General features: G+C 34.7%; 1 long non-coding RNA gene across 1 annotated transcript in view; it reads left to right on the top strand.

Annotated features, from left to right (window-relative positions):
- The window catches only part of LOC108537963 (uncharacterized), an 87,834-nt gene that overhangs the window by 28,500 nt on the left and 48,028 nt on the right, over positions 1-11,306 (top strand). Inside the window, exon 3 of the long non-coding RNA XR_001887970.1 lies at positions 7,152-7,267. This is a non-coding gene — a long non-coding RNA (uncharacterized LOC108537963). The remainder of the gene's footprint in view (positions 1-7,151; positions 7,268-11,306) is intronic.

Below are 11,306 nucleotides of genomic sequence, written 5' to 3'. Positions count from 1 at the left end.
TAAATAAATAATAAATAAAATAAAATAAAATAAAATAAAATCCTCAAAGAAAACCTAGGAAATTTCCTTCCGGACATTGGCCTTGGAAAATAATTTATAACTAGGTTCTCAAAAGCAATTGCAACAAAACAAAATTGACCCATGGCCCCTAACTGAAGTAAAGAGCTTCTGCACAGCAAAAGAATCTATCAACAGAGTGAACAGAGAGACAATCTTCACAAACTATGCATCTGATAGAGATCTAATATCCAGAATCTACAAGAATCTATAAGGAACTTAAACAAATCAATAAGAATATAAAAGATAACCAAATTTCAAAATGGACAAAAGAGATGGACAGACACTTCTCAGAAGAGGACATACATGCAGTTAACAAATATATGAACAAAAGGCAGAGTATCACTAATCATCAGAAAAATGCTAATCAAAATCACAATGATATAGCATCTCACAGCAGTCAGAATGGCTATTATTAAAAAGTAAAAAATACAAAAATTTGAGCAGTTGTTGGCGAGGCTGCAGAGAAAGAGGAAGTTTATGCCCTGTTGATGGGAATGTAAATCAGTTCAGTCACTGTGGAAAGCAGTTTGGAGATTTCACAAATAATTCAAAATAGAACTATCATTCAACCCAGCCATCCCATCACTGGATATAAAGCCAAAGGAAACTAAATCATTCTATCAAAAAGACACATGCCCTTGTATGGTCTTTACAGCACTATTCATAATTGCGAAGACAAAGAATCAACGTATGTGCCCATCATTGGTGGATTGGGTCAAGAAAATGTGGTACATATATAACATGGAATACTATATAGACATATAAAAAGAAGGAAATCATGTTCTTCAAAGCAACGTGGATTCAGCTGGAGTCAGTCATCCTAAGCTAATTAATGCAGAAATAAAATGAAATATCGCGTTCTTGCTTGTAAGTGGGAGCTAAATCTTGGGTACCTATGGACATGAAGAGGAAAACAGTAGACACTAAGGATTCAAAATGGAGAGAGGGAGAGAAGGGGATACGGCCTGAAAAACTTCCTATTGTGTACTGTGTTCACTATTTGATGGGATCAATAGAAATGTCAATCTCAGCATCACACACTATACCACTGTAACAAAATTGCAGATGTAGCCCCTGAATCTGAAATAAAAATTGAAATTAGAAAAAAAAATCACTAAACTTGATTTTGAAAATCAGAATCTTGGTCGGGCGCGGTGGCTCAAGCCTGTAATCCCAGCACTAGGGCGATGGCGGCGGATCACGAGTCAGGAAGATCGAAGACCATCCTGGCTAAACACTGTGAAACCCCGTCTCTACAAAAAAAATACAAAAAACTAGCGGCGCGCGCTCGTCCCAGCTACTTTCGGGGAGGCGAGGCAGCGGAGAATGGCAGTAAAACCGGGAGGCGGAGCTGCAGTGAAGCTGGAGATCGGGCCACTGCACTCCAGCCCCGGGCGGAACAAGAGACTCCGTCTCAAAAAAAAAAAAAAAAAAAAGAAATCGATCTGTTTGGATGTGAATTTTTTTCTTACATTTTACATTCTTACTTTACTATTTATTCTATAGATTCTGAATATTCTATCATTTACATGTACTACTTTACAATTTGAAAGTAGTCACATTTTTTAAAATAAGAAAGAAAAGCATATTTTAAAGTGATTAGTCCCAATAGAGTAACATTTCTCCATTTCTAGTAGCGTTTACATTAAATTTTTTCACTATAATTCATAGTAAAAATTCCAAATTCAAAATTTTTAATTATCCAAAAATGAGTAAAGCTTTACATTTAAGGTCATGACACTTAAAAAATCCTTGTAAGAAAACTTCATATTATAGAAATGAAGCTCCAACACTGATAATTTTCCATAGTGTATGGAGAAAGTTTAGTTGTTTTGCTTTTGTTTGTGCTGGGAAGAAGGCTGATAGGAAGAAAGTAGCAAAGGCTTCACTGAACCTCAGGATTTAAACATACTCTCTTATTTGACCAGAACAAAGTACCTGACTAAGGTAGAAGACATGGTCATATGAAACATCTTTAGCTATTGAAATGGAGCATTACTCTTTTCTAATCAAACTTTAATTTCAAAACAGAAAAAAATTATTAAATCAGGTATAAATACATGTTTCTCAGAAAATGCATTAAAATGGCGAAAATTTTCCTAATGTTTTAGTCCATCTTCGAGAGTCATCCTTTTGCTCAATTGCTGTAATCCTAAAGCTCTTTTAAGTCTTATTTGACTGAATTCTTAATATGCTGAAACCTGAAATTTCTGAGCATTCAAAGCTTGGTTGCTTCTGATTTTTTCATTAGTGTCAAATAAAGTGCTTCCCATCAGATCCCATGAGATTTTATCAGTACTAATCTGCTATTTCTTCCCTGATGCTTCCAGACTATTGAAAGCTCCTAATTTGTGATAATTAACCTCCTGAGAATAGCATTGCTAATTTAACCCAGGGAGCAGCCACATCTTCTGTGCTCAGCTTTGCAACCTCCCAGACAGGTCTTTTTTGGTCTGTATTGCAGGCATCAGGTAAATTATGCACTAATAAACAGTGAGGGTTTTTGTAGTAAAAGCCAAAATTGTGTGGACAGCACTTGTCATGTGAAGGACCAGTTCTCTGTGGTGATCAAGAACAAATGATCCAGCTTTTGTTCTTGATTCTTCTTAATGAATATGTGATGTTAAGACAGTTACATAATCTTTCTAGCCTCAGTTTCTCTATATGTAACACTTTCAGGTTACTGTGATAACTAAGGGACTTACTCGTAATATGTATAAAATGCTTTAGCACCTAAAACACCACCATAATAAGCTCTAGATAGTGGTGCTATCATTATGACAACAAAATTTCATTTTGAAACTGCAGATATGGATAAAATTGGTATGGAGGAGAAAAGAGGGAAGTAGTTAATGTAAGAACTGAATAAATTATTTCTCAATATGAAAGACATGTTTTTGAAGATGCAAATCAAAAGTGGGTTGAGAGAATTAGGGACAAGAAGAGAAAAAAGTTTCTATTCACACTCTTAAAGACAGCATAGAATATCTAGCATGCTTTAATATAAATATTAAGCTGCTTAATAAGTTCATTAATATTGTCACTCCCTCCAGTTAGAACAAATTTTAGACTAGGTATAATTGGCATATCAAATGGTAACATACATATATGATTATATATATAATATATTATTGTCAAAATATATATTATAGTCAATGAAATATTATAGTTGCCATTTCTGTGAGTTGTATCAACTAAGTGATTCCACTAAATTTCAAGTGGATCCTTGTTGAGTCAAATGACATGTTGGTAACTTTTTTTTTTTTAAGATTCACAGCAAAATCTTAGTGAAAGGTAGCAAGATTTCCCATATACCCCTGCCCCACATACATTTGTTATAATTGATTAACCTGCATTGACACATCATTATCACCTGAAGTTCATGAAGTTCACTCTCGATGTTTTAAATTCTATGGGATTTTTTAAAATATAAAACTCCTGCATGTACAACACGTAAAAGAAAAGCATATTTTGCTGAGACCAAAGGTCAAGGATCAAGCCACCTCTGCTATCTCTGATCCCAGAAGTGACTCCTAGTGCTTCAGGAAACCTTCCAACTATGGCATCAGTTTTAAAAACATTCTTGCAGGACAATGTACTGTATTTTGAATGAGACATATCTGGATATGGCATATTTATATCTCTAGCTCTGTGACTTTGAGTAACTTTAAATTTTTGTATTTCATTTTCTGTATTTCCAAAATAGAAATCATACTTAAACCTCACAGGTTTCTGGGAAGGATTTAAATGAGGGACCATATAGGTGACATTTACTGTAACACCCGGCACAAGTAGTAATTCGGTAAATCCTGGATGTCCCCAAGCTTTCTAAATCTTACTTTAATTGAGACTAATGTGATTAATGCCATCTCTATTTTCTCCATAGAACAATGGTGAAATCTATCACAAAGCTGAATTAAGAAGTTTTAAAAAACATACAGCCGGGCACGGTGGCTCACGCCTGTAACCCCAGTACTTTGGGAGGCCGAGACCGGCGGATCACTAGCTCAGGAGATGGAGACCATCCTGGCTGACATGGTGAAACCCCGTCTCCACTAAAAAAACAAAAAAAAAATTGGCTGGGCGTGGTGGCGGGAGCCTGTAGTCCCAGCTACCCGGGAGGCTGAGGCAGGAGAATGGCGTGAACCCGGGAGGCAGAGTTTGCAGTGAGTCGAGATCGCACCACTGCACTCCAGCCTGGGTGACAGAGCAAGACTCCGTCTGAAAAAAAAAAAATTAATTAATTAATTAACAATATTTATTATTATTACTACTATCGACAGAGATCATGAAGCACCCCAAAAGCCCAGTATCAAAAACAGGTTAATTTTGGCATGAGGTCGATCTGCTAATAAATCTCAGATAATTTTCTGAAAATTATTTTCTGAAAATTATTGATATTAATGGTTACTGTTAGTAACCATTTATATCAATATATCCTCTAAAAATTGTATAAAATATCTTAAAATCATAGGACAAACTTATTTGTATATTAAAATTGGTGACTCTAAAAAAATGATCAACACAGGCGGGGCGCCGTGGCTTATGCCTATAATCCAGCATTTTGGGAGACTGAAGAGGGCGGATTAGGAGGTCAGGAGATCGAGACCATCCTGGCTAACATGGTGAAACCCCGTCTCTACTAAAAATACAAAAAATTAGGCAGGCGTGGTGGTGGGGTCCTGTAGTCCCAGCTACTCTGGAGGCTGAATGGCGTGAACCCAGGAGGCGGAGCTTGCAGTGAGCCAAAGGTTGCGCCACTGCACTCCAGCCTGGGCAACAGAGAGAGACTCTGTCTCAAAAAAATAAATAAATAAAAAATAAAAAAATAAAAAAAAAATGTCAACACATTTATTACATCCTCAGACAGATCACCATAGAATTAATTTAATTAAAAAAAATCAGGAAAAGTGTGTAGAATAGAAAGGAGCCTAGGATGTGCTCTTGAGAAACTTCAACACCTAGAGGACACTCAGGAGAAGAGTCAGTAAAAAGACACTGGAATGCCTGAGTGGAAGGCATGGTCATGTAAGAGAGATGCTAGGAAAACGGAGTTTACAAAGAGTGGAATGATAGTTGTGGTTTCACTCTTTCATCCGTTATATATTAAGCAGCTATTATATTTCATGTGCTCAGGATTCAACAGTGAGCAAGATAAGATCTTTGTGCTAAAGAAACTTACAATTTAGTGAGTCAAGTGAAGATTGTTAACATGGAAATGGATAGAAAAAATGTCCACTGAAATAGGCAATTAGGCACACATGTCTAAATTTTGTTTAACAAATGTGTAAAATCATTAATTAAACACATTTTTTAAAACTGAATGCCTGTTATTTTCCAGGCACTGTTCTAAGTGGGAACCACAATAAACAAAATGAAACTGCAACAAAGGCCCAAAGCAGGTGCGTGCTAGACATGTTGAAAACATCTGAATTGCTAGGATAAAAAAGTGAGGAAAGAAATCATAGAAGCTGAGGTCACAGAGATAAAGGGTTGGGGTACAGATTGTGAAAGACCATACTGTTACTTAAAATTTCTTAATATTTACCAATTACCTAGTAAATGCACTAATCCAGTTCCTAGGTATAGCTTGCAAGACCATGCTAGACCGGCCCCATGTAATTTTTATCCATGTCCCATTGTATTACACAGGACACTGTATATTCCAGTGATAGCAATGTTTATATTTTTGCCTCTATTCTTGCTTTTGCATATTTTTTCAGATTGTTTTTCCTTTTGAAATAATCTCCCTTTCTGTCCTCAAATCATTTTCCCTAGGAAACTTTCTTAGAATTCAAACAGGATAATAAGATTTAACATACCATCTATTATTCTTTCGTACTAAACAGTGAGATCCTTTAGATATACAATATTTTTTTTTTCATCTTTACATTCACAATAAACTAGGAGTTGCTAATTTTATGTTTCAACATGACTAGGCCATAGGAATAACTGGTTGATCTGTGAGGAATGACTTGTGTATCTGTGAGGGTGTTTCTGGAAAAGATTAGCATCTGAATCAGTAGACTAAATAAAGAAGGTCTTCCTTCACCAAGGTGGGCAGGCATTATCTAATCCATTGAAGACATGAATAAAACAAAAAAGTAGAGGAAGCTTGAATTAAGTCAGCCTGACTGAATGAACTAGAACATCAATCTTCTCCTGCCCTTGGCACTGCTGGTTCTCTGGCCAGACTGGAATCTATGCCATCTATATCATTAGTTCTCCAGCTGTCAGACGTTTGAACCACACAACTAGCTTTCTTGAGTCTCCAGCTTGCAGACAGCATGACATGGGAAATCTCAGCCTGAAATACCATGTGTGTAAACATCTTATAATAAAATTATCTCCATATATATTTATATAATATATAGGGTAATATATATGGTTTTATAACTATATGTGGATATATATACACACACACACACTCTCTCTCTCTCTCCTATTGGTTCTGTTTATGTTGGATATACATGGTATCTGACCCACAGTAGGTATTTAACATATCTCTGACCAAAACTGCATGCCCAAATTAGTTATCAAGAAACACATTTTTTACTAATAAACTTTATTTTTAGAACAATTTTGGGTTCACAGCAAAATTGAACAGAAAGTACACAGTGTTATTATACACCCCCTTTCTCTACACAAAACATGCCCCTCCATCAATATTCCACACCAGAGTGGGACCCTTGTTACAAATTATGAACCTACATTGACATATAATCATCATCCAGAGTTCATAGTTTACATTAGGGCTTACTCTTGCTGTTGTACATTCTTTGGGTATTGACAAATATATAATAGTGTATATTCACTGTAGTATCATACTCTGAATAGTATCATTCTCCGAAAATTATCTATGTCCATTCATCTATCTCTCCGAATCCATGGCAAACAATCACTTTATTGCCTCTATAGTTTTACTTGTTTTAGAATGCTGTATTGCTGGATCAAATCGTATGTAGTCTTTTAAGATTACCTTCTTCTACTTAGTAATATGCATTTATATCTACTTCATGTCCTGTCATGGCTTAATAGCATTTTTGCATTTTTTTTGGTGTGTTTTTTTGTTTTTGTTTTTTTTCTTTTAGTGCCGAGTAATATTTTGTTTTCTGGCTATACCTCACTTTATCTACTTGCTACTGAAGGGTATCCTGGTTGTTTTAAAGTTTCGGCAATTAGGAATAAAGCTGCTATAAATGTCCAGGTAAAGGTATTTATGTGAACATAAGTTTTTAATTCATCTGGGTAAATATCGAGAACCATGATTGCTCTATCATATCATAAGAGTATTTTTAATTTTGTAGGAAACTGCCAAAGTGTCTTTCAAAGTGGCTGTATCATTTTGTCGTCCCTCCTGCAGTGAATGAAGGTTCCTCTTGCTCCACACCCTCAGCAGCATTTGGTGTTGTCAGTGTTTTGAATTTTGGTTATTCTAATTGCTATATAGTAGAATCTCACTGTTGTTTTAATTTAAAATTCCCTAAAGACATAAGGTGTTGAACATCTTTTCAGATGCTTACTTTTAACTGTATATCTTTTCTGGCAAGGTGTCCGCTTGTCTTTTGTCCCCTTTTGATGGGATTGTTTGTTGTCTTGTTGTTGAGTTTTAGAGTTCTTTGTATATTTTGTATAACACTTTTTTTATCCTATGTGTCTTTTGCAAATATTTTCTTCAAGTCTGTGGATTTCCTTCTCATTTTGTTGAAGAAAACATATATTTTTAAATGAAGAAGAAACACTTTGATAATTAATGCAATTCTTGATAATTATATCTGTTATTAAATACTTATTAATTTTAATGATGTTTTACATTGTTTACATGTATTAACTTTCTTAAACTTCAAAATAAAATAATTGGAAAAGGGAACAAATATACATGTTCTTCTTTAACATCCTAAGAAAGAAATTCAAAAAGAAGATAGAGAGCAAAGCTAAAGCTAAAACTTTAAGCAACAAAACTTCTGTCTTTAACTGCATACAATTTTCAATCAGGAACTTATCTCAGTACTTCATAAACATACTAAATTAGGAAAGAGATGAATGTATATCTGAAAACAAAATAATGCATCATTTTACTGAGAGAGTTTACACAGCTTCAAAGAGCAGATGTTTTGGTTCTATCAAACTGTAGTTGACAAATTTCCTAGCAGTGGGAGTGGAAAATTAGTTTTCATTTTTAGAAATTATTTGATACCATTTACAGACCTTTGCTATTTATCACACTGATTAAAAGCTGCCATTTACAGCATTTATAGTCTTCAAGTACATGTCAAAACTGTTTCTATCCAATTCAAATTTCTTCTGAAGGGACATATTAAACCAAACCAGGATATATATCTTTCCTTTTCTTAAGTAATACATCAAAGCTATGCAGTAAGGTACATTCTAATATTGTATTGAGAATTTCACTGATTAAATCTGGAGAGATGCTTATCTAATACTTACAAACTTGGAAACATCTTTAGAACCAAAGGTAAGTATAAATAGGTAAGAAATACTGCCTTGGAATGTCATGATAAAATGGCTACAATTTCCATAAAAGCAACAATATCTCAAATCCATTTATCCCATGAGAAAAAAATATTCATGTCAGAAAAAGCAAGATAGTTCACTGAAGCTTATAAACTGGCAGGTGAAATTTTGTAAGGATTTCTCGTGATCACTCAGGAGTTTCTTATAGGGATACTGGAAAAACCCATGGAAAGAAAGTCCCCACTCCTCTCCAGTTATTTAATCTCACAGGATTTGCCATGAGCTGAACCATATATGCACATTTATTTTAGACAGAAACTTTTGAAAAAAATGTATATTCTACATATGTTTTTTTTTTTTTTTCCCCCAATTAACTAAATAACTCTCATTTTGAGGAAGGGGTTTCTACCCAGATACTTTTGAATATGTTATAAGGCCAGGCACGGTGGCTCATATCTGTAATCTCAGCACTTTGGGAGGCCGAGGCAGGCAGATCACTTGAGGCCAAGAGTTCCAGACCAGCCTGGCCAACATGGTGAAACCCAGTCTCTACTAAAATCACAAAAATTAGCTGGGCATGGTGGTGTGTGTGGGTAATCCCAGCTACTCGGGAGACTGAGGCACAAGAATCACTTGAACCCAGGAGACAGAATTTGCAGCGACCAGAGACGGCGCCACTGCGCTCCAGCCTGGGTGAGAGAGCAACACTCCGTCTCAAAATAATAATTATGAAGTGGGAGGATCATTTGAGCCAAGGAGACAGAGGTTGCAGTGAGCCAAGATTATGACACTGCATTCCAGCCTGGGTGATAGAGTAAAATCCTGTCTGGAAAATACCTCTGTATATCTCAGAATTTTTCCCTTGAACTTTAATAGTTCAAGGGTGTTCAAATAAATGTAAAACACACCTTCCTTAAACTTTGCTTAATAAGACTCAGGTGTTCACCCTAGTCTTGCCCTGGCATTGTCCTTCATTATAGAACATGTAACTTTCAAAATATACTCTGAGAAAGACGATTAATATGAACTTTCTAATTAAAATTAGAGTTTGTATGCATACATAAAATTTTTTAAAATATTTTAATATGATGTAAAATATAATAATGTCAATATTATATCTAAATATTAAACTTCAATCAGGGAATATTAAAGACTATACTTTTAATGTAAATTATGAATTATGATAAAGTCTTGCTGACATATACAAATGTATACATAGCTTTTATGAATGGTATATATTCGTATGTTTGTACATCCACATTTAATCTTGTTACAAGATTTGGGCTTGTGTTAGATGAATTTGGGAGAGTTCAAATAATAGTAGTTTTACTCCAGATTGAGTATTGAGGGAAAGTGGGAAATTTTATATATTCTGATGTAAACTTTATTTGGAATATAATATAATGAATAGGATATTACTACTTTCTGTTATCCTTCAGGAGATATTTATACTCAAGTCATTTAAAAAATATCAACCTGTTTCAGGATCTGCATCACAATACTTGAAACCACTTTCATTCAAAGACAATATGGTAGATAGTTGGTACAGGCTGACTGAAAACAGCTTCTTGCTTATTTATTCAAGAATTAGGCTATGAGTTAGACTGAGTAAATAAGTGAATGCAAAGAGCCAAATGCAGCATATCAATTAAGCTTTGATTCTTAGGAAATTTATATCCCTGAGTAATGCTGGGTTCAGGCACACAGTTGTATCTCTAGATATCTTTAGAATAGATGCATACAGGCTAACTGCATAGATGTACTCATGTGAGCTCTTTGCCTTTTCTCTATAATTTTTCTACTTATTTGTTCTCTCTGGGGCTTAGGCAGAGCAATGCTGTCTTCTGATTTAACTTGATTTTTAAATTTTTTATAAATAAACTTATCTGTTGATAAGCCATTTATACAACTAGCCTGCAGAACAGGAAAAGTACAGGTGTGTGTGTATATATATGTATATGTGAATTGATGGGTATATATACACACACATATCTGCACATGAATACATATATAAATGTACATTTGTTACAGAGACACACAGAGACAAACACACTCATATATATACACAAATATATAAATATATTGTTTTGATTAACCATCGTTATGCAGTCAGTTTCTCCCATCTCTTCTCATCAAAGGCACTTGTTCTCTTTAACTCTGTTTATTGGTATCTTTCCTTCATTTAGAGAAAATCATATGACAATGACAAAGAAAGACACAGCAAAACCAAACCCTTTCGGCATATAATGAAAAGTATTGTTATGTAAAAGCAAGACAATCTTGTTTATATGGAAGATAATAAACCAAATCAGAAAGTTATCTTTATGACACATTACTGATATAGTTCCCAGACTATAAACCACTGCACAGGTCTATCTGGTATGCAAAATCATGTTCAGTCACCAAATTGAAAAAATTTTCTGAATGTACTCTTGTCCCCAGAACAACAAAGCTACTCTAATGAAACCAAAATTATTATTATTATTATAGAGACAGGGTCTTGTTCTATCTTCCAGGCTGCAGATAGCAGCATGATCATAGCTCACTGCAGCCTTGAACTTCTGGGCTGAAACTACCCTCCAACCTCAATGTACTGAGTAGCTGAGACTACAGGCGTGTACCACCTAGCCTGGCTCTGAAACCAAAATTATTCTTTCTACTATTTTTTTAAATGGGAGCTACACAATAGACTGATAGATTAATACTAGATAGATATGCATATATACATATTTCTTTTGTTATGTAAGATTTAATAATTCATTTATTTAACA

Source organism: Rhinopithecus bieti, unplaced genomic scaffold, assembly GCF_001698545.2.
Source record: "Rhinopithecus bieti isolate Rb0 unplaced genomic scaffold, ASM169854v2 scaffold_13558, whole genome shotgun sequence".
Taxonomy (NCBI): domain Eukaryota; kingdom Metazoa; phylum Chordata; class Mammalia; order Primates; family Cercopithecidae; genus Rhinopithecus; species Rhinopithecus bieti.
The sequence above is the reverse complement of the archived record's forward strand: the minus strand, read 5'-3'. Positions and strand labels throughout refer to the sequence as shown.